The sequence below is a fragment of the Dermacentor albipictus genome, chromosome 3, assembly GCF_038994185.2.
Source record: "Dermacentor albipictus isolate Rhodes 1998 colony chromosome 3, USDA_Dalb.pri_finalv2, whole genome shotgun sequence".
NCBI classification, from domain to species: Eukaryota; Metazoa; Arthropoda; class Arachnida; order Ixodida; family Ixodidae; genus Dermacentor; species Dermacentor albipictus.
The window spans coordinates 29496946-29520873 of NC_091823.1; the positions used below are offsets into that span (position 1 = coordinate 29496946).

At 47.6% G+C, this 23928-nt stretch overlaps 1 protein-coding gene across 3 annotated transcripts in view; it reads right to left on the minus strand.

The window, feature by feature from the left end:
* LOC135921677 (solute carrier family 35 member F3-like) overlaps positions 1–23928 on the minus strand; it is a 244997-nt gene that overhangs the window by 204464 nt on the left and 16605 nt on the right. The window contains exon 1 of one of the 3 annotated variants that reach the window (XM_070535328.1): positions 18108–18693. The exons of 1 other annotated variant lie outside the window; for it this stretch is intronic. The gene's annotated coding sequence lies outside the window, so the exon portion shown is untranslated. Of the gene's footprint in view, positions 1–18107; positions 18694–23928 lie in introns of those variants that run through there. One more of the 3 variants, XM_070535330.1, reaches the window with a different exon arrangement.

Here is a 23928-nt window from a genome sequence, read left to right on the forward strand (position 1 = left end):
CAATGATCTTTGAGGGGCGCCGCTAGTCGCCATGTAAAAAGAAGGCGTTTGGCCGTTGACGTTAACATGATTTATCAAGAAGATAACTGCGCAAGAGATTGACATTTGGCGAGTGAACACCAGTGTGTGTAAGGCTGATCAGAAGCAGCGAGTGGCTGACTACATTAAAAGCATTGCTGAGCTAACAGCAAATGGTGATATCTTGCCCCCTTATAAGTACCTCGCGGAGATCTGCGTCATAAAACTTGCGAGATTTGTGATAGTGGAGCGGCCGGTGAGAAATCCATGCCGATTCAGCAACAGTGACTTTTTCACAGTAAAACACTATGTTGTGAAGAGCAAGCTCAAAAGCCTTAAACGTGGCACAGAGAAGAAAAAACGGGCGATAATTCGAGGCATCGGTATTACAGGAAAAGCAGGAGCAGTTTTCCCCATGTGAGAAAAAGTGGAAATATTCTAAGAGTCAATAAATATAGACGTCCATAATGGGGCAAATATACTGCAGTAAGATTTTAGAATCGTGGAGGAGATGCCATCAGGGCCGCAAGATAGGGAAGGGTTCAAGCGCTTAAGGCATTCGCTTGTGAGCTTTTTATCAAAGAACACAGCGCTATATGTAGGAACCGCCGTGTGTTGCTGACTGACGCCAGCGTTGAAACCTGAAGTTTTATATAAGGACGAGAAGTGGGCAGTAAAACAATCTGCGACTGCTTGGACTTCTACTCCTCCGGAGTCGAACAAGTGAAAACACTGTCCACGTTTACTAGAGCGCTCGCGGTTATACTTGCGAAATTCCGCCGGCAGGCTAGAGGCGCTCTTTTCCAAAAATGCAATATGGGAGTCGTAATTCCACTTATAAAGGCGTCTGCAGAGAGTTCGAAAAAATTCTTCCACGCACCCATTAGGCATGGGACTTGGAGATTTTCATTGCATGCGAACTTTATGCTTTAGGGTATTTATAAGTTCAGACGAGAATCAGTAGGGATACTTAGGGTGTTTAGGCCTGTATCGAGGAATGCATTTGCGCATACTGCTCGAAACAAGCACCTGGAACTGAACTACTCGGCCATCAACATTGGCTTTGTAACCAATGACCAATCGGTGGTGGAGGAGAAATCCCACAAACCAACAAATTCACCCCTATGGAAAGCACAGCGAGAGGATCAGTTTATGCCACTGGAGGAGCTCTATAATAATAATAATAATAATAATAATAATAATAATAATAATAATAATAATAATAATAATAATAATAATAATAATAATAATAATAATAATAATAATAATAATAATAATAATAATAATATAATAATAATAATAATAAAGCAGCCCGTTTCTCGTAGAGGAATCACCCATTTACTGATCCGTAAAAAAAAAAATTTCCGAGAGCCCGACAGTCTCCCTGTTTTTCCTGGGCCCTACCTAATGGAGAGTTATGTCTGACACCATGTTGAACAAGATCTCTCTCTCGCTCTCGCTCTCTCTCCCTTCGCAGAAGACCTCGCGCGAACTGGAGAGAAGGGCGCGAAAGAAGAAACGCAGCGGCAGTGGCCGAGCGCCATGGCACTGCAGCGCGCGCGGCCGTACTTGGAGTGGACACATGAACGAACAAAGCGGTCATTATCACGCCGTCCCAAAGCGGCCACCCTGGTTACCCTGACCCGGCGCGGCCCAGATAGCGCGCGCCGAGCAGCGGGGGCCACGGCACGCCGACGCAGACGCCGACTATAGAACGTATTGGCGGTGCCTGCATAGGGACCGTAGGAAAGCCCGCTAACGCAGCAGCGCCGGCTGTTTGTGGAAAATCGTAAAAGCCGTCACTATGGTTACGTGCGTCGCCTGGTCAACGACTGGGTAAACGAGTATAGGAGGGCTTGCGCCGAGACCGCGGCCATAGCGCTAAAGCCGTTTACAAAAAGAAAAAGCGTGGCTTTTAGTATACGCAGTTTGTGCGGTCAGCGGTCTGAAACTGCGTGTGACTCGTCGTGCAGCTTAATTTGCCCGTGTTCGAGCGTGCGTGTACGCGAGCACCCTTTCTTTTTTCTTCCACGCTCTTTTTTTTTTTCAATTATCTTCGTGGTAAGAGGCCACGTAGGCTACCCGAGTCTGCGATTATCGATGGTTCCAGGAACGCCAGCGGACGGCACGGGCTGGAACCCTCGTTCCTTCTCTCTGTTATCAGGGGAAATCTGGTGTGAAGGCACTCCTCTCCCTCCCATCGAGTCTTTTAGTATCGAATGAGCGTTAATTGAATGGGGCAGTGCAAAGAACATCGATTCTAAGCCGCCCGCCCGCCAAAAAAAAAAAAAAAAGAACAACGTTTCGGTGTTGGCCAACTTTGCCCAGTCATTTAATAGATGAAAACATTGCGTTCGGCTACTGAGGTGCTGGTTAAGGGTGCGCAATGTTTTCTGCGCAAATACGACGCTTCAGGCTCGTCGCTGCAGAATGCCTGAGAGGAGGTGAATTAAGCGGCAAGTGAAAGAAACGCAGGGAATTGATTGCTGGGGGTTCGCTAAGCCTCTCTTTCGTGCTCCAACTCGCGGACTTCGTGGAGTATAGCGAAAGCTACCTTCAATTTAAGGCAACCAGAAAACAGAACGAGGAGGAGGGCTCCTCTATTATACGTTTCTGTTCACCCCCATCGCGACCCCGGCTGAATGTAATTACGGAGGGATCAGTCGTACACAATGGGTAAGCTCGCCTCCCTTCTCTCGATGGGAGTTGTAGCCTTCGCCGCGCGAAGTTGGTAACGCGGCGTATACAGATCTCTAGGCGACGACTGCTTCGTTTAGAGGGGCGAAAACCACACATCGGAGAAAGCAGAAAAATCGGTGTCTGTTGAATGCAGTCGCAACTTTGGCATGGAGCGTATTTTGAAAACAGGGCTGTTTACAGGCGGCTCCCTCAATGCATGCAATAGCCACATGCGCTAAGATGGACTGTAGTTATGCATTTCTACATGTCTGGAATTTTTTCATTAGACATTACAATGAATTACCCCTGCAGTTTCTCTGGCTTTGTCGCTTGTCTGTTTGTATGATTCTGACTAATGGAAAAATATATTCCTTCGGACCGCTCTATTCTTTCTGGAGCACGCGTCTTAGCGAACGGCTATTTATCGTGACTGGAATAAATGCGTGGAAGCGTATGGGGAAATGCATTCACCACCTGGCGACCGCCGACTCTATAACTTCCGTCTCAGCGGGAACAGAATCGGCGTGTGTCTGTAAGCCCGTTAGCCTGGACAAACTGCAGTAGAAACGGCCTGCAACTTAAATCAAGCACAGCAGCCGCCACCGCGCTAGTTTTACGAAACCGCTGCACCGTTAAACCGGTCTCTCTGCAGGTCGAGCGGCGATTTGCGACATGGCTTGCAGTAACCCGCAAGCGACAAGCAGCGACCGCAGAAAAGACCGTTATACCGTCTCAAACGATAATTTATGAACCGCGTCGATCGAGTGCGCATTTGGCACAGTTTTCACAGAGCCTCACCGAAGCACGTGCCCAACCGAAACATCTCGCTGCCGGACATGAAACCGAAAATGATTCGTATTTCGTATTCGACTGCGTATTTTTTATTCATCCAGTGTTCTACTGGGTGTCACATTTTGTGTCACTATTCTCTCTTTTTACGCAAATTTGTTTCCTTTGCCAAGTGACAAGGAGTAGCCGGTGCCTCCATAAAGGCACCAACCTCTCCTAATATTCATTTCAATAAAAAAAATGGTTAAACAGCGAATACTCGGATAATGGTATGACACCTGTTGCGACATCTCTCGAGACTGAGTATTAGAGAGACTCCAAAAGAGCTGCAACACCCGCAGTATACTCGAGGCAAATGGATACGAGCGCTTACGGAGCACATCGTATATGTAGGGCCGATATTGACAACGCTCATTCATAGCTTAATACTCGTTTCACATTTTTGCTTTCTCTAAGTGCATTCGGTTCCGGATATTGTGCACGCTAGTGCTATAATGTGGCCTGAAAATACGCGGCCACGGGGGTCTGTGCTCCGCATTGTAAAACTATAGCCCGTCGTCTGCATTTATTTGTGCTTGAGTGCCAATGAGTAACGGTGAGCGGCAAGGATTTCAGGGGCAGAATTGCCCCACAGGCTGCGAGGATAACTAACACAAGACAAACAAGTGTTACACATTACATTTATTGGTACCCGGCGCACCTTGGTTCACCTGATGACGTTCCCGTCAATTCATATGAATCGGCCAACAGGGTCGCCCGCGAACTCACAGACTGGGACGCTTTTACATATGGCTTTGATTCTGCTGGATTGGGGAACCTACGGAGAGGTACACTCGTGACAAACACTGAAATTACAAAACATTACTACATGGGAAGGAGGGAGTTTGCACCCCCTCACTGTAGACTAAACAGAGCGCAAGCAGTTACACTTAGGCAATCGTAAACACAGTCCTGTTGTTCACCGGCACAAATGAAGGAGTGGTATAACATTGCAGACATTAATATTGTATGCAAAGCATGCAAAAAGGAGATATGCATGCTTGAACATATGCTCTGGGAGTGGGCCGCTCGGCCCAGGAATTTCCCGGAATCGGTTTTCAGGAATGATTAAATCCCACGATCATATCCCTTAAGTCCTGACGCTTGACCTCCCGGTCCCAGCATGTGACTAGCCACGCAGGTGGTAACACCTTGTACAGGACCTGAATAAAGTTGTTTTCTCCTCCTCCTTATGACCTAAGGCTGGGCAATTTGACAGTCGATCCAGCCTTTACAATTAACAAATATTCGGGGAGTTTGTCTCTTACTAGTTATTGCGTGGGAAAAAAGTTAGATGTATAGCTCGAAATATGAAAGAGAACTAAAGGACATTCAATCAGTACAGCACAACTTTTCCAGCATGCCCGTTAATATTATATCGCTGCTATAAGGGTCGGGTTGTTAATTGATTTCCCCATAAATAATGTATTTGTGTTTGAACTGTCAAAAAAAGAAGACAGCAAAGAAAAGAAAGAAGCAGAGACTGCAGCTGCATCGGCAAGGCTCGCTTCTTTCGTTTTTGTGCTTCCTTCGTGTTCGGTTTCCCCATTATACCCCGACAAATTTCCGGTCTTGTGAGTGATGACCTGTCTCGATAATACGTTCAGCGCATGCTGTAATGGCCTATGATGTCAGGCTGAATTTTAAGTTCGCCATGGTTATTTAGATCACGTGTGAGCTCCTTCGCTCCTTGTTTTACTTTATTCTCTCTCTCGTTCGCTTTGGTGCTAAACAGCGCGTGTATTCTTTCGGTAAATATCAATTCTTACGGGATCAAATTCTCACGCAAGTTTCAGCGCAACGCTTGCACTGCGTCTCTAGTTCAAAAGAAGTGACGGTTTTCAGTTATCTGTCACAATGTGGCGAATATGCTGTTTGTGCAGTCAATCTGTGTCATACTAAAAAATTCTGGACATTGATCCTTCGGCTGCCTGTCGAACTTCACCGTGACCAAAGCAGTGCTTTGACAAAGCGAGGACCTTAACGACTAAGCGCCTTAAATGCGCTTGTTATTAGAAAGGGCGTGCCCTCTCGACGTTGCCAACTGGTAGTTGTCGAAATTCGGGCTGCTGTTTGAATGTTTCTTTTAATTGCTGTCCGTTGAGTTGCGCTTGTGAATTGCGGTAAAGTTCGACAGATAGCGGCAGGGAGAATGTCCGAAATTCCTGCACATACACATACACATACACATACACATACACATACACAGTTCCGCAACGGTTTTTGTGCGGCGGTAACGTGTGGCGTGATGGTCGGTATGGGGGAGGCGCATTGTATACAAAGCGTACCCTGCGCAGCTTACAGGAACACGCGCCGGATGTAGCGAACAGTACAGAAGCAGTAAGCTCGGAGATTCCGAATTTCGAAAAATTCGGGTATGGGTTGCACTGGATATTGTGAAGCTTTTACTTGAGAAAAGAAGAGTACACTAGTAGAAAATTTGAATATAGCTCGGTTGTAACATGTTGGAGCACATAACAGTGCGGAGCCAGTGCAAAACCCGGTAGCATGCTCCGTATACAGCAGATAGTATAGACGTTCTGAACTCGGGTCTATTAACGCGTACAAGAATGCCGCGGAAATTGCAGAGTACTTGCATCAGAGATAGTGAAGCGTTTTTAAAGGCTGAAGTAGATTTTGGGTGGTTTGGTAAATTGGTGTTCAAGAGCTTAGGTGTAACGAAGAAGTAGATTGGAAATAGCAAGCCGTTTCGAATGATCTCGGGCACAGCACATGAGTTGCAAAGAGTATATTGACGTGTTTTCTTTCAGCGAATTCATCCCACAGCGGCAAATCAACTCTGGCAGACCTCTATGGCTTCCGAAAAGTGCGAGACTCCCACCCACTGCTTCGCTGTCTTTGATGTACGAGTGGCCCTGATTGGAACACATCTGCGAATATTCCTTCAGTGTGGGTGCCCTCTCAAGATGTATATACGTGAAAGTATGGGCATATGAGCGCTAATTTTACAACCCGGTACAGTGTCTTACGTTCTGCACAGGTGTTTGAAGCACTGAGTTCATGCGCTCTTCCCGCCCGGTAGACACCCATTTAAATGTGTCTTTCTTTATGCGGGTGGGAACTAAAATACCATAAAACTTAAACAGTGAGACAATCAAAGTACGCCCGATCTGCACCCACGTAATGTGTATGTTCCCAGCAGGTGCAGATGTACGAAGTGCAGGCACTGCTCTCAAAGACACGCATATTAAAATGTTTACTCGCCTTGTGAACGAGATTATCTTTTCTTTTTATTCTTATTCGCTTTTGTCTTAAACGCTCGATTCATGTTAGATATCTCAGGTACTGTTTAGCGAGAATATTTTGGGCAACACTTCAAAAGGAAATTTCAGTGGCAATTAGCGGTAAAATACGAGAGAAATGCATTACTATTACGCCACACCTTTTTGAAGTACCAACAATGGGACGAAGTATGCGCAAGGGCCGATGGCAACATGACATCGGGATAAACCTGGAACCTGCTCAAACACCTTCTTAACAAAGGTCAAATCAGGAGCTCCCAGACCAAGGCGGCTGACAAGATAGCGAAACGCGAACTGAAAAACTCCAACGAGCAGGAATTTATGGCAAGACTTGCCGAGAGATACATGCCACTCTCGAGCAGCCACGAAAACGAGGCCGAGGCACCCGGTTCCCCGAAAACGGGGGCGGACAACCCCGATCTCGATGAACCCTTCGCCCTGGAAGAAATCAGGACCGTCGTTCGAAACCTGAATGCCACATCGGCTCCAGGTCCGGACGGTATTAGTAACAAGGCTCTTCGTAACTTGGACGAAGAAGACTCCGTCCGGTTCCTAGCGGAATGAATCAGTCAGGTCTGGGCTTCCGGTAGGGTCCCGCCGGAATGGAAGAACGCCCCAACGGTTCTCATCCCAAAGCCCAACAAGCCGTAGAAGAATTTCTAATTCCCACATGACTCAGATGCTCACCTACCAAGTCGGAGCTGCTCGTACGCAGACCCACGCAGAAGGGCCGCAGGCCATACTCGTCAGACTTCGATTATAATCAAGAAATTACCGTAAGTACCAATTCGGGACACGCCATACCGTGCGTCGACAAAATCAGAGTCCTGGTGTGATCGTAGAGATTAAAGACGTCAATGCCTCTACGGTTCAGAAGCTCATCACCAAGACCAACAATCCTATCGGGCTCATCGGAAGAATTGCAAGTAGACACAGGGGCCTCAAGGAACATAATCTCATCAAACTAAACTCATACACGCGTTCGTCACTTGTCACTTCGCATACGTTGCAGCAATGCTCAATTGGTCACGATCCGAAAGAGACAGACTTAATGCCCAAATCAGAAAGGTCACCAAGCAAGCCCTCGGCTTTCCGACTAGCACCAGCAACGAGAAGCTGGAGCAGCTGGGCATGCACAACACCCTGGAAGAAATTGCCGAAGCCCATCAGCGCGCCTCAGCTTGCTAGGCTTTAGACGACGCCTCCGGGGCGCACGATCCTAGGGAAGCTAGGCTTTGCTCAAGGAAACATAGAAAAAGACTTTGCGGACCTCCCACGGGACATCCGTTCCAAGATCATGGTACGACCTGTGCCCAGAAACGTACACCCCGAAAAAAACAAGGGCAGACGACAAGCGAGAGGACAATTCCTCCTTAACCAAGCCTCGGCGAACCGCGAACGCTCAGCTTTTGTGGACGCGGCTGCATACGCGGGAAACAAAGCTTTCGCAGTGGCGGTTGTGGACGGCCGCGGATCCACAATACATGCAGCCACGGTAATCGCAAGGAAGCCTGAACAGGCCGAACAGGTTGCGATCGCTGTTGCGCTCACCGACGACAATCTTTGCCATATCTACAGCGACTCCATAGCCGCTATCAGAGCTTTCCAAAAGAGCACGGTCTGCGCACAGGCTCTCAGAATTGATACAAAGAAAGAGATTAAGAAACACGTCATATACTGGTTCCCGGCACACTTAGGAACAAAGATCGGCGACGTCCCCAACCTTAACGAGGCGGCACACGAGGCTGCGCGCGCGCTTACAGACCGCGCTGCTTCACCCGACCACTCGGGGAACAAGGACGCCCCACTACATACAATGAAATCACTAAACACTACTACCTACAACGTAGAGAGTATAGCACGCCACACCGCTCGCTCACTCGAGCTCAAGCGGTTACACTCAGAATGCTACAAACAGACACATACCCCACGCAAAACAGACTACACCGTTACATGTCTGAGCTCTACGACAAGTCTTATTGCACCAATTTCAATAGATCCGTTAACGTATATCATTTACTCTGGCCGTGCTCGCAAGCTCACATAAACTCCGAACCGGACAAGCGCAAGTTTGAAAAAGCAATCCGGAGCGAAAAACTCGCTCCCCAACTCTGGGCCGTCCAGCAGGTCCACGACGCCGCCAGGGAACTCAACCTCCCGGTTCCGTCGTGGGAGACGCCCACTCCATGAGAGCCCAAAGCTGTCGTGGCCTGCAGGACCTCGAATAAAGTTAATTTCCTTCCTTCCTTCCCGGATGTACGGTTTAAACCGCGCTCGCCCAATTGCAAAGTGTTCTTCAGGAGCTCACTCAACACACGTTCTGCCTCTTCAAGAGGTGAAGTGAAGGCCTCATCACTTTTCAAAAGATATTTTAAAAGGCAACTTAAATGTGCACAGCTTTTGAAAAAGATGTCCCAGACCTCCCAGTGCTTCAGCAGAGATTTCTCCGTGTCATTGCAATGGACGTCTTGAAGTGCTTAATATTCTCGTATCTTCAGAAAGCGCTGTTTCTTATTTTGCACGCGAGAAAGGCGCTCTTGATTTCTTGTGTGTGACATGGGCCTGAATCAAATCCTTTAGCATCTACATGCTTTTTTTTTCTCTCTCCAATCTCACCTCCTTCTGCAACGTTCTGTACATTTGCGAAAACTGAAGTCCTCGACGTGCACAACTCTCGGTTGCCCACAAAATGACCAAGTGGGTGCAGTGGCTTGTGAACATTGAAGAAGGAATTACCGCCAAACATTCAATGCAGGCTTATCAAGCCAGTTAGGCAGATAAGTTGTAAGCAAGGAGCTTCCGAGAACAGTACTTCACTTATCGAGAACACATGCGATTAAAATAAAGATATATAATGGCGCGAGTTATCGCATACAGGTGACAGGCACAAGTGCGACAAAGAAGACACAAAATAAAGATTAAAAAAGATGAGCGGCACTTATTCGAAGCACCGCTACTCGAAATGCAATCTCTGGGATGATAAGAAGGTTCTCCCGACAAGTGGTGTCCTCTATCCTGAGCCTGAAAAAAAAAGGCCGCATTCCAATAATCCTACAAGAACAAAAGAGATCCACTTCCGTGCTCCTACTGTTGGCAAAACGTCATTTGACGAGCATAGAAGGAGGAGGAGAGTTTCTTGCTGCAGGCGGATATAGCCTTGCTAAAGTTGCCTGCGATAGCTCAATCTGAACGTCACCTATCAAACGTGATATGGTCTATATGGTCTAAAACACTTCGCAGTCCAGCTAACGACACCAGCTATCATAAACAAGTTGACAAGAAACCTAATACGCTGCACGTTTTCCAAACCACGGCAACCCACACGACTCACCATTCCCTTTCCAAACCAGTATCACGGAGGAACTTAAGGAGGAGCCGAAACAGCTCTCTTATAAATATCCCGTGTCATCGCGGGAAAAAAATATCACTTGCATTTGAGCGTGATGCCATCTTGCATTTGAGTTGATCTATTAATGTCTTACGTTCTGCTTCAAATTCTGGACAGTTTAGTATGTAACGTTCACTGCCGGGAAGAGATTCAGAATGCACGCACGACAATGATAAGCCAAGTCCGGTATTGCACCAGCAAGCTGGAGTTTGCGTAGATCCTGGACGGATGCGATATAGGAGAGCGGCATCCTGTCTGTTGAGCTGCTTAATGATACAAGGTTGATGCAGTAGAGACTACAACGAATGGAAGTGGTTTAAGATGTCCTTCTTCACGTCGCTCTTTGCGTCTTGTGTAGCCTTCTTCGTTGGCTTAAACTGTAGCGCTCTGCGCGCTAGACTATCAACGGCATTGTTGCCTGCTTCAGCGATAAGGGAACGTACCCAGGGGAACACGATGGCAAAGTTAACACGCGAAAACTGTATCCCTATCAGTTTTAGCCTAGTGTTCCGTTTTCAGACAGCAAGGCTGCGCTGCAGCTATTATCGCACGAGCTTCCCTTCGACAAGTGCATTCAGCGTGCATTACATGATGTTGACGGATTTTAGAAAGCAGGATATGACGCTCAGTATTTTATCATTGAACTGAATTCAGCGGTTTTACGTGCAAAAACCACGATCTGTTTATGAGGCACGCTGTAGTGGAAACTCCTGGGCCGGTATTTTGTAGCAATGCCTTTTCCGATTCTATGCTTTTTCACGCTTTTCGCGCTTGGCCAGTGGTCAGAGCGACGGTCTACCCACATTATCAACGGGATCGGACGGCCGTGTGTGGTGGATGATAAGAATAGCATAGAATAAGGCATAAGGCATCGCTACAAAATAGCGGCCCTGATTCATTTTGACCACCTGGGGCTCTTTAACGGGCCACTAAATCTAAGTGCACGGGCGTTTTTGCATATCGCGCCAATCGAAATGCGGCCGCCGCGGCCGGGATTGGACCCATGACCTCGAGCTTAACAACACAACGTTATAAACACTAAGCTACTGCGGCGTGCCCAAGGCTTTTTGCACGTTTCCCACGCTGGGTAAACCAAGTTTCCGCACGCGAACGGGCTTCGACTTGAGAACTGAACTTTTTGGCTTAGGCTATTTTCCTCAAGCGTTCGGATGCCCCCACCTTGCGCTGTTAACGCTGCAGTTTTAGTAACAACCGAATTTGGTATCGGTAAAAAACCGAATTCACCGTGGTATACAGTCGATCCGTTATGTATGAAAATGTTTTTACGGGTTCTTTCGGCGTTTAGGGCAATCGTACTAATTTTGACGTCACTGCGCACGAAATTGGGGAATCGTTCGCGTAACAGTCCGTGAATTGAAAATAAAATCCGCTTGAGTTACTAACAGTAAGTGTTAACTGAAATGCGGAGACCAGAACAAGAAAGAGTCCGAACAACACAAGCGCTGTTAAGAATGTTGACTTGTATCTTGACTTCTACGCCACACCTTACCAGCGCCATACTGTATAGTGAGAGCTAGGGACGGCGTGAGCCAATCGGAAAAAGAGAACCAGAAGAGCTCCTTTACTGTCCACCTATTATCCCCCTACGACTTAAAGGCCAACTGAAACAAAATTTCACTTTGGCTAAATTTGTGAGTGGTATACACCACTGCCACTGAACCAATCTTGGCGAAGCCGCAGGGTTGGTAATTCCACAGTTCACTTGTTAGCAGCCTTTAAACAGCACCTAAGTAGATGACGCGTGCACCTGGTGGTTGCCGCTATGACGTAAGTCCAAGCATGGCGCCTCCGAGATTTTTAAGCGCACCGCGGACAGCCGCAGGCACCACCTTGTATCTGATGTAATGCCGAGGAGCCACGCCCTTTTGGTCGTGGTTCACTTCCAGCAAGTAGTATAGGCGGCCTCTGTCTTTTCTTTTTTTTTTCGTTCAGTTTTGGCATCAAAATCACCTCTTTTCCCTAGCTTTTCGGAGAGTTTCCGCTAGTATTTAAAACGTCAAATTTCGGAAGGATTAGTAGCGCCAAGTGGACGAGCTTTCTTTTCTGGTAAACGCACCCGGCTCGCTTTACTGATTGGTTGACACGAACTGTAGTGTTCACTGCACTGCGCGGAAGTGGTGAGGCAAAGTTAAGCATCGCAGTATTCACGAGCCCGTGCCGAGCAAACTTTTACAGCGCAGCTGTACAGTACGCGTGCTGTTCTCGACTCCCTGCTCAATGATTTAGTGCCACGTGCCTGTATGTCGCTTGACGACAGGAATGTGGACGTAGCTCGGTTTCGCGTTTCCCTTATCCTGGTTAATATACTTGACCAGTATAGCGCAGCTCACTTGCTCGGACTGCGTACAAACGTCGATCCGAAGCAAACCTTTCCCTAGCGACTTCGCCCGCGCGTGTTGTACCCGCTTCCTGCTCAATGATTTATGCTGCCGCGAGATGCAGCGCGAGTGTATTTCACCACGCCCTGCGTGTCTGTGCCTGGCCCATCGCAACGCCGAGCTTAAGCGCCGCTGACGCCGCAGAGGGCAGTGTATGGATGCGGGCGCCAAAATGCAAGAACAAAAACAAAAACTGCGACTACAACAAACCCGACAGAGTTGGGAGAGAGAGAGAGAGAGAGAGAGAGGCGTGACCGGCGTCGTTTGTACGCTGTGTAAGAGAGGACGTTAGAGGGCGTGACCAGACGTCGTTGTGTACGATCTGCCTGATTCGGGCCATTGCGCCTTCGCAATCTGTGGGCAAGCAGGCGCCTAGCGGACTCTAACTGCGCTTCGCGCAATATGCACGTCCATCAACGCGCACCTGCGATCCTAAACCTCGCAGCAAACACAAAAGTACACGCCTTCCCGCCTCACCGAGACATTGCGAAAAAGGCTCTCTTTCATAACGATAGAGGTTATGGGCTTGTTGCCGGTTTGAAATGGCTCTGAGTATAAAACGATATCGTCATCGTATCACCATCGTGTCATAGCTCAGGAAAAAAAAAATAAGTCACAGACAACAATAGTACTGCTGTAGATTCCTTAACGAAGTTTATCTCCCGGGGTACTTGACCTGTTAGATATCTCACCGTCGTTCTCGCGTTCGTCGCGGACGTCGTCTCTCAGAACTTGCTTAAGAACTTGCAACGATGTCAAAGCCACAAGAAGAACGCCAGGCGGGCTATTAAAAAAACATGCGCTCATCCTGCGGATACTGCACATTGTACAAGGCCGGTGATACATATAGGTGTAGGGTGCTTCTTTATTTTAGCTGCACCAAATTTTTTTAAAACTGCCTGTGGCAGATAGAACAATTTTAATTCTTGATGTGAATTACTCGAACAGGCGGCCATTACTTCTACGAGAAATCAAAATGCTTAATTGGATATTAAATGATTACATTAATTACCTATTTCATTATTCACTTTACGGCCAATATTTCAAGCTGCGAATTGTAGCCGCTGAGTTCGCAAGGCATATCCACTTGGAACGAACTCTCCTGGCTGCAATTTGTAGATTGAAGTATTGGCCGTAAAGCTAACTAAAACGTTAATTAACGTAATTATTTTGATTAGTCCATTAAGTATCGTGATTTCTCGTAGAAGTATTGGCCGCCTGATCGACACATACACACGCACACATTTGCTAACCTGTGAAGAGCATGAAATACTATGTGGAAAATCAGGTCGCCCTTTCTTGTTTGTTTTAGCCAAATATAGTTACATAATGCTCATGAATTTCCGAGTTTATGCTCTAGCGGCAGCAAGCGTTTCAGTTTGCCTCGTACTGTTGTGGCCAACATTGGGAAATTTTTCCGAATAAGCAAGTACATTTGCTTTTCCGTCACATGTTACGTATAGTATAGCCAACGTAGTCGTTTTCTAAAGCGATAAAGCGACTATAGCGCTTTATTTGTAAAAACCACCTCGATAGTGCCTTGAAACTGCATATTTTGCAACTTTGGCTGCTTGTTCTAAAATGAAAATTTCCTGACATCTTCCTTCGCTTCATTTAGTTCCATTTCTAAATTTACAGCCTGATTTTGACACTGTTTTCCCATAAGTATTCTTCACATATGCCAGCACGGAGGCTCACTTAAGCCATTTTCTTCGGAAATGAACATTGTTAAATAATGTGGTTTGCGTTATCATAAGTAGCAGCGGTGTCGAAGCGCTTATGCCATGTCCTACCATGTGCACCAGCTTACTCTCCTCCTCCCCCATTCAGGGTAAGGTAGAGTGAGCTGTGCGTGTATTAACGCTGCTAAAAAAAAATTGCGCTGCTGCCCGGACGAAGACAAGTTCCCATGTCGAAGCGTTTAGTTACAGCGATAAATTCTTTGTGCGACCACTGTTAATTAATTGAAGCCTCCACCGTTATATAAAAGTTTGCCTATACCATCCAAATGACTCCCGTATTGAAGATTCACATTGAAGTTCGTCTCCAGTCGCGACAGTGGCCACTGCCAGATATCATTCTGTAGGAAATTCGCAGATATAGCTTAGAATCAGCAAGCGTGACAGGGAAAATTGGAGGTCGCTGGGAAAGGCCCTCGTCCTGGCAGTGGAAATAAAAAAAGGTAGATGATGCTGATAGTTTCATCGACGTATATATTGCTGCTGCACTGTGAACTCACATTCGGCACCTGACTCGGCTTTCCTCAAACCATCTTGATCGCTTGCCAGCAATAAGGCTGCACTCAACCTTAGCCGAAACCGTTGCGAAACGTCGGGCCTCCTTTCCAACGGAATTCGCGCCTGATACGCGACTGCCACTACAACAGTGGTGTCTGCACCGGCCTCAAGTATGACTGACGATTCCGGGTATGAAGAAGAAAGCTGGAGCGCCATTGTAAGCCTTTAGGGTGTTAGGTATGGAAAAAGAAATAAATAAAGGAGAGGGAAGAAGGAAGGAAAGTACTAGCAACGCGCAAATGTGCCGTTGTCCACCATGTCTGCAGTCGGTCACTGAGGTCAGCTGATTTCATGAGCCGGAAACTTGGAAAATTTTCTAAAAGCAAAGGTAACGCTTGCATTTACACAGACACGAGGAACGACGTGCAGGAAGGCCACACAGTTAATTCGAGGCGTTATACAGGAAACGCTTCGAACTCGCCAAGCAAGTCAGGGACTCGAGGAAATGTCGAGACCTACTAAAACACATGCTTTTAATAGAAGTCAGCCAATGCAAACAGCGGGAAGGCAAAAGCAAACCGCAACGTGGATCCTTAAACAGAAAGCTGCAAAATGCGCTTCTCTTTTTTCAGCCCGTGCCGGTGGGAAATGTGAAAATAGCAAGAGGAAGACTCTTGAGTGGCATGCAGCGTACTCGAAAGTTCAGCTACTCATTTCCGCTGACAGAAGGCATCTTCAAATGCAGAGCTTTTATTGCGGTTCAACAAGTAGACGTTGTCTTCGTTACTTTTATCATGAAATTATTTGTTACGCGATGCGTATTCGTACGCAACAACTTTGGGATAACTTCGTTTATAGTGGCCTCGTTCTCACTTTATCCTAATAAAAGCACCGCAACACAGTCGAGCACGAAGACTTAAAAACAGCATAAAATCGTGACAACCATGTTCATTGTAAACGGTCGCTTAAAAAAAGAAGAAGAAGAAAAAAGAGGCAAACAAACGCAGCTCATGTTGTCGCCTCTGCCTGCATAGCATCTCGTTAAACGGCGACTGAGAAACTTGATTTAGGGCCATTTCTGCAAAACCCTGTTGTTTCTTGCATACACTTTTGAGTACAATACTCTGATGGGCGGTGCCATCTTCGAATAGCAGTTACCTGTTCAAAGCTGTGATAGTGGCTGAAGCAGCGTGACCTTGAACGGAGGGTCAAAACTTAGCTAGTTGATTTTGACCAAGCAACCATCGCGCTTCCTTGTAACGTCACGGCTGCTTGGAACGTCTCGTTCGAAGCCTCGGAAACGAAAATAAAGCTTAAGATAGATTTTCCTGCTTGTAGGGGCTCAAAGTGGCAATGTAGTGAACCGTGGCGTTCAAGTGAACACCAATCCAAAGGAGTAGATACTTTGGCACGTCGGTAGTTCATGTTAAAACAAGAACAGCGTGAGAAGCAGGGACAAACGACGGAAGACGCACACGGCGCTGTGTGTGTCTTGCTTCGTTTGTCCCTGTCCCTCGCGCTGTTCTTATTTAACACCAATGTAGAGCATTACTTGAGTAAACGTTAAGGGTGTGGGACGGTTCGAAATTTCGAATACGAGATACGATTTCTCGAATCGAATAAGAATTGAACTATTTGCTATTCAATTCTTGTTCAATCACTAGGAGAAATTGTCGAATATCCGCTTCTTTCGAACAAGTAAACCATAACAACTGTTATAATGCACTCTCGAAGAAGAGAGAAGAGAAAAATGGAAGTGAGGACTTATCCGAACTATTTCGCTGCAACGGAGCTGAGTTGACTGCGCGGGAGTACCAGTTCTGGAGCGGATGTACGGGGCGGAAAATTTTTACTCAATAATTTTCAATCATTCACTACGAATGTCTCACCTGCTGGCAGCCCACGCATGCGAGTTTACTGTCTCAATTTGAACAAAGCAATTTATTTTTTGGCCACTCACGCCATCTTTCCATCCCTTCAGAGCAATGTGCGGTACTGTAGTGTCACACTCCTCACTTTGAAATATAGCACAACACTATATATGGAGCGTACCTCGTCTGCATATGGTGACGTGTTTGTGCGCTTTTTTATTATTGTCAACATCATGGTGCACCAGATAACTGAAATCAGTTGTTTCTCGTTTAGAACTCGTCAGTTCATTTATGAATGGAATTACGGGCATTCAAATATGCATGCAAATAAGCCATATGAAATAATGCCAGTACGCCTCTGTTTTTACCAAGAGGTCTCCGCGCAAGCTTTGCGTTTCCCTGTGTTTAAACATAAAATATTCTATACGCGACTCATTATTTGGAGGGCGTATTTCTCGAATATTCGTCTTTGATTCGGAAATTTCCCTATTCGAACGTCCGCTAGTTAACACGTTCGTTCTGCTGCATAACTCGAGTGCTAGGTCATGTGAATCGATACATTGAGCTGCCTAGCGCTGTCATTGACTCAGGACTTCTGAGTCTGTCTTTTTTATAGAGTGTCATAAACTTTTGGTTTATCAGAATGCGTGTTCAATGCGCTATCTATTTTCCATCTTTCTTTTTTATCTCCTTAAAATATTTATCCTGTATAGGGTAGTAAACCGGATAGGCATCTGGTTGACGTAACTACTTTTCCGTTTTTCCTCTCTCCTCTCTATTCTTCGCTAGCATCATTAACACGAAGGATAGACGTTATTTCCTGCTAAAAGTAGCTGTGACTTCCTTTAACGCGCGAGTCTACCAACCACGGCGCCCCACCGACTTCTTTTCATCCCCGTGACGCGGCAAAACTTTCAATTCGCACACATTATGAGCTTCTCTCTTTCGAGACAGAGAGAGAGAGGACACTAGATGAAATGCTGCTTCAGTCGGCATGTCTGCACAATGCCACGTGCCTCTGAGGCCTTTGTATGCTTGAGATTATAACGAAAAGGCGTTTTGTAATGCCGGCTCAGAAAGTGACCCGCCAGCTTAGTTCTTCTTCGAACTTAGCGCCCCTTTTTCCATGCGTCAAGTGAAGAGCTTCGCCTCTTAAGACTACCGTTCGCGCTTATTACAGCAGCCACAGCGCTCTGGGTGTTGCGCAGAAAAGAACGGACGGTGTTCGTTTGATATATAGATACGTAGCGCGGCCTCGGTCAGACGATGCCGTACTTAGCTCTTGCGAAATGACACGTTCCGAGAAATCAACCGTTCCGACGGTAAGGCACGCGAAAAAGATTGAGAGAAGGAAACACAGCACAGAAAGAAGGGAAACATTCAGAGATTACAGGGAGAGAGAAAGAGAGATCCTGGTCACTCACTCGTTCTTGTTTCGCTCCCGGATTGTGCAATCCTTGAGCACGTGGGCTAGGCTTGATCCGAGGGAGGCTTTGCTTCGGGAATGAACTCTCCCTGACTATGACGACATACGAGCCCGGTGCACTTGTCTAGCAGTGGGCCGGTATTGTGACGCGCCCGACGATTCCGTCGGTGCCTCCTATTTGCGCTCCACGCCGGTCGCCGAGATACGATATTTTACTGAAATTTCCTTGCCAGAGGTCGCCGGTTTGCTCAATACCCTTGTTCGCCGCAGATTCACTTGATGCGTCTCGATGCTGCCGATAACATTGATGGTTTCTTTTCTTGTCTTTCCTTCTTACTTTCTTTCTTTCTTTGGAAGAACAGTCTTGCGACAGTCTACTCCACGTGCAGTTTCGTCAGAGCTGGGACGCCAAGCGAACGTTCTCGTTTAAATCGACATCAAAAGAGATGCATTTTGGAAGAGCCGCGCTCTTTCGATCGTCGTCGATTTGCAGTTGCGTAAAGTGAATTGGCGACGTATACACACACACACACCAATGACGAACTACGAAATCGGCGAGTGCAGAGTCCTCCTTGCTTTATTTTTCCTACGCGATTACTTTTCCCTCCGAATTTCTCTCATATGAAGCTCGGGTTCGGCGCGAAACTGCGCATCTGGGGCACTTTGCGCCGAGTCGATAGTTTTCGCTCAGCTCAGAGCAGTAAAGACGCGACAGACGGAGGGATCAATTTGGTGGCCCGAAAATAAACAGAGTTTGGCGCTATACGCCCTTCAATCGGCGAGCGCTTTCGACAGATCCATGGAGTTGCATTACTTGCGTAATGTCAGCAGCGCCGAAACTAAACTGCACTCCCCCCCGCGCCGTGTGTACTGAACGGGAGAAGGCACCCAGAAAAAAAAAAAACGATGACGAAACCAAACGTAACTGCGTGCAACACGGTGAAAAGAATGAGTGGTCACCGACTCAACACGGCTCTTTCTTCTGTCGCTCTTCTCTGCGTTATTACTTTTTTGTCTTCTTTCCCGATCGCGTCTCCGCGTGCACTTTTGCTTAACGAAACTTGCGCAACTTGACTGGGTCGGTCGGTCAGTCGGGCTGCCCGCCCGCTTTCTCCCTTCCAAACGAGATCGGCATGCACCGCCCCGCTAAAAGAGAGCCACGAGAGAAGAGGAGGAGGAAGACGATTTCAAAACACGGTTTCCCACGCCACCCCCCATCCCGCCGCCGGCACAGACACGAACGTACACACACATGCACACGCACACACACCGAAACGACCCCGACGCCGACGGCCGGGCGTCCACACAGGTTGCGCAAGCGACCGGCCGAAACGCTTTCCCCCAGCCTTTGGCGGCGAAGACAGTCTGCAGCGATGTGGGGGCGAGGAGCAGCGATGCTCCCGCGCCGCTGCCGCACGTGCGACGAGCCAGCAGCGAGCGATACAGTGGAGGTGGGCGCTGGTGCTGCTGGCCGCGCGCTCCTTCGCAGGCCGACGCCGCGCTCGAGTCCTGCGCCGGGGCAAAGGGAGCTCTCGTTCGCAGAAGCGGACCACCGCCAAGGCCCGCCGCCCCCTTCTTCCTTTCCGGGACCCCGGGCCCTCTCGTTTTCGGCCGGGGCTGGCCGTATGAGCACAAGCGGCGCTCTCGCCCTTCCGGCTGCGCATGCGTTTTCGAGGGCGGGACGGCGACCACGCGGTTCGGCCCCGGAGGATCGATGCTGCCGGACTCCGACGTCAGAGACGGCCGCAGCCGCTGGTTTGTTGTGGCCGGGACGCGGGCAAGAGGCCCGCGCGCGCGGTGCGCGCGTCCGATAGGGCACCGGGTGCATAACAGATCGCGCTCAAACCGGCCGCCTCGTCCCCGGACTACTTCCTGCTCATTCGCTTTAGAACTCGGCTAGCATTCGCATGCATTGACGGACGAGTCTCGCCTGCATCTCGTGTGCAGGCCATGTAACTTCGGTTTCTGAACGTGTTAGTTCTCTTTCTCTCTGCAAGCATAAAATCGCCCGAGTTAGCTTTTCGATTATAGTTTCTTGAGACGGAGAAATAGAAATAAGTAAAGCCAGTTTCATGCAGTGAAAGCTGTCAAAACAGCGATGCCGTTGGTCGTTTTCTCAAGTTTGAAGTCGTGCTTAGCCCACTTTTCATGAAAGTATTTTATCTCGCTGTCGTCGTTTTGCTGGATTCGAGCTTCGGTTCCGGATTGCGCACACTCTTCAGTTGTGTGAGGTTGTGATCAAACCACAGTCTATCACACACCTTCCAGATGTGGGCGCTCTCACGGTCGAGGAATTCTCTCTTGAACCGTCCATCGGCATCGTCCACGGGAGGAATGTCTCTGCGTCAGCATCTCTGCTCGGCCTCCTGCTCTCGAAGTTGTGGGTTAGCTTGCCTCCGCCGGCGCTTGGCTTGGGTTGCCTTCTCTTGAAAGTGGGGTTGACTTGCCTCCACCGGCGCTTGGCTTGCACTTCCCGTGCTCGATCCTCGCGACAGCGGCTGCCCTCCGCTGGCGCTTTGCTTGCGCTTCTCGCTCTCGAAGCTCGGGATTTGCGCGACGTCGGCGCTGCCGCTCTCGAACGAGCTCCCATTGCCGCTCGCGCCGGCGAAACACCTGCTCCTATAGCCCTCTCCTCCTACCTCCGCCGGCGCGCGCTCTGCCCCCTGCACCCCCGGCGTGACAACGGGTGGCGAAGGCTCAGCTTAGGAGAGTTCCCCTGTTAAAAACATCCTCGAACAAACAGCCACTTTGGAAACTTCGTGCCTCTCGTTCCTGGGCACAAACGCTTAACTGACTAAGCGCCATGGGCTGTTCCTAACCGGCAAGCAGGAAATAGTGGTATTTGTGAAGCGCAGTGGTCTGGTAGAAACTGATGGAAAGGGTGAGACGGGCAAGCAGAAGGTTCGAATTGTTTAGCTTTTCTCGAAGAGGTTCGGTAGTAATGAAAGGCTGGGAGCGTCATCCTCTCACAGGTGCAAATAGCGACCCTGAGCTACTATAGCGACTAATAGCGACTGAGCCGCAACGCTTTTCGTTATATTACTTCGCAGTTGTCGCGTTAAATGCGACAACATTCACGCGCAAAAAAAGATTCGGGCATTAACCATCGCACGGTGACCGTCGGCGTTAACGTCATAAGAATTCAAGCGACGCAGGGACAAACCATATTACTAAAGACACATTTATTTAGGATTTATGGAGGCCATTCTGGGAGTTATATTACTTCGCCTCTATGCTACGTGCACTGTATCCGATATGGCCCACTTTGCTATGGCGCTACATCGCCAGGGTCGGCTATGACCATTACGACATGACGACGATGGAATGACAAAGAAGAAATATCGTCGGTCGAACGATGAAGGCAGCTTGACGGCGATGCCATGAGGACAATGGCATTACGAGGAGTCCATAACGGTGATGACGCGGCGATGATGTGGCGATGACGTGGCGATGACTACATGACGATCCCTGTATGACGACGAAGGGCGTTACGACGGGGATGGTATGACGAGACTCGGATGATAAAGCTGGGGCCCTATAACGTAAAACTATTCCAATACGTTTCTATTCCAAACTCCTGACGTCAAATTTGCGTAACCGCCAACGCAAGCACCGGGCGGTCACCCGCAGGGTTGTCTGAACAGACAAATCAAACGCTCTCCTCGTTCATAGGAGGTCACTTTTGTTTGCTTGAAAAACGAATAACATTGCCTAGATTGAGTGGCTTGTCGTATCTAATTGGCTGACAAGAGGCGAGGAGAACGCTCAAGTGGAGAGAGATTCGATGGGGCCGAGCCACTGCACTGAAAATCGATAACCGGACGAGGAGGGTGGTGCCGGCGTCTACGATTGGTCGGCTTTCCCTTACTTAGCTTGCGGTGGCTGGTCGAAAATTGCGGCGGCATGCAACGGAAGCTCCAGAATGATGCTAAAACGGACCCTCAGCAAAGAAGGGTTGGCAGAATTAGGGGGTAAACGTGCCGAAAGTGCTCGAAAACGTTACACGGCCACGCAAGAAGCTTTATTATACGCAAATACACACATGCTCTCCGGCAGCTGCGAGTAGCTAGCGTCTGAGCGATCGGCGGCAGCCACCTTCTATTCCTTTCGGAACGGGGCAGCCTGCGGCTATTCCGAAGTAAATTCAGTTTTGTTCGGCATATTAATGCATCTTTATCGCGTACACGTCACTCTGACGCGGTGAGTTTTTGCGGTTTTGTGACGTCGCGTGACAGGCAGGTGAAGTGGGTGCAGCCCGAAAACTTTTTACCAATAGGCGAGGGCTAATGGCGAAAAGTGGTCGAATCAGAAATAACAGTTTTTCTTTTTTCTGTCAAATCATGCATAATCAGTGTGTACACATCGTATCAAATGGGGAGGTATCGCGATTTTCGTGACGTCGCGTGACAGACAGGTGAGGTGGGGTGGTCGAAAAAAGTTTTTGACCAATCGTGGAGGGCCGATACCAGAATTGGAATAGAAAAGTTTGGAATAGTTTTACGTTATAGCGCCCCTGGAATGTCGACGATGGAACGACCTCGATGGCATCACCACAGTATGACACCGAATGCGTGACGACGACGATGACAAATACACAATTAGGACGACAACACGAAAACGGTGGCACAATCACGATTGGGAGACGACAACACAATTACGATGGAATGACAAAGAAGGAATGACGTCGATGGAAAGAGGAAGGTGTTGTGACGACGGCATCATGATGGTAATAAGGTTCACCTTTCTGAAATTATTACGGTGGTACGACGATATCGTGAAGACGATGGCAAAGCTGGAATGACGACGATGGATAACCACCACGGCATCCGGTCACAATCATATACCTAGTGGCCCAAGCTAGTAGACAGCTTGGGTCGCTGGGCGGGAAAGCGCTTTGTTACGGGCACATGCACGGATAGATAGATAGATAGATAGATAGATAGATAGATAGATAGATAGATAGATAGATAGATAGATAGATAGATAGATAGATAGATAGATAGATAGATAGATAGATAGATAGATAGATAGATAGATAGATAGATAGATAGATAGATAGATAGATAGATAGATAGATAGATAGATAGATAGATAGATAGATAGATAGATAGATAGATAGATAGATAGATAGATAGATAGATAGATAGATAGATAGATAGATAGATAGATAGATAGATAGATAGATAGATAGATAGATAGATAGATAGATAGATAGATAGATAGATAGATAGATAGATAGATAGATAGATAGATAGATAGATAGATAGATAGATAGATAGATAGATAGATAGATAGATAGATAGATAGATAGATAGATAGATAGATAGATAGATAGATAGATAGATAGATACCGCAAATCCATAAGGTATCCTAAGAATACTAATCGCATTAAAGAAATTGGTTTAATAAATACCAGCAATTCGAATGGTGTGTAGTTCTTCAATATTAAGGCGATTAGTAATATTAGCCATATTCTACCCCTTTGTGTCCATCTATCTATCTAGCCTCTTCAGGCCACTTTTCAATTCTCAAACATATTTTAAAGCTTCTAGTCGTTATCGTGGCTCCCAAATCATGCTGTCGTCATTCAATCGTGACCATGCCGCCTTTGTCATGTCATGGTAGTCAATACGTCGTTGTCATAGAGTCATCGTCAGGTATTCGTTTTCATGCCCAAGTCGTGATGCCTAATTCGCGGTCATTCCATCGCCGTCGTTCTATCTTCGTCATCCAATTCTAGTCATACCATCGTCGTCACGCCATTGTGTATATATATATATATATATATATATATATATATATATATATATATATATATA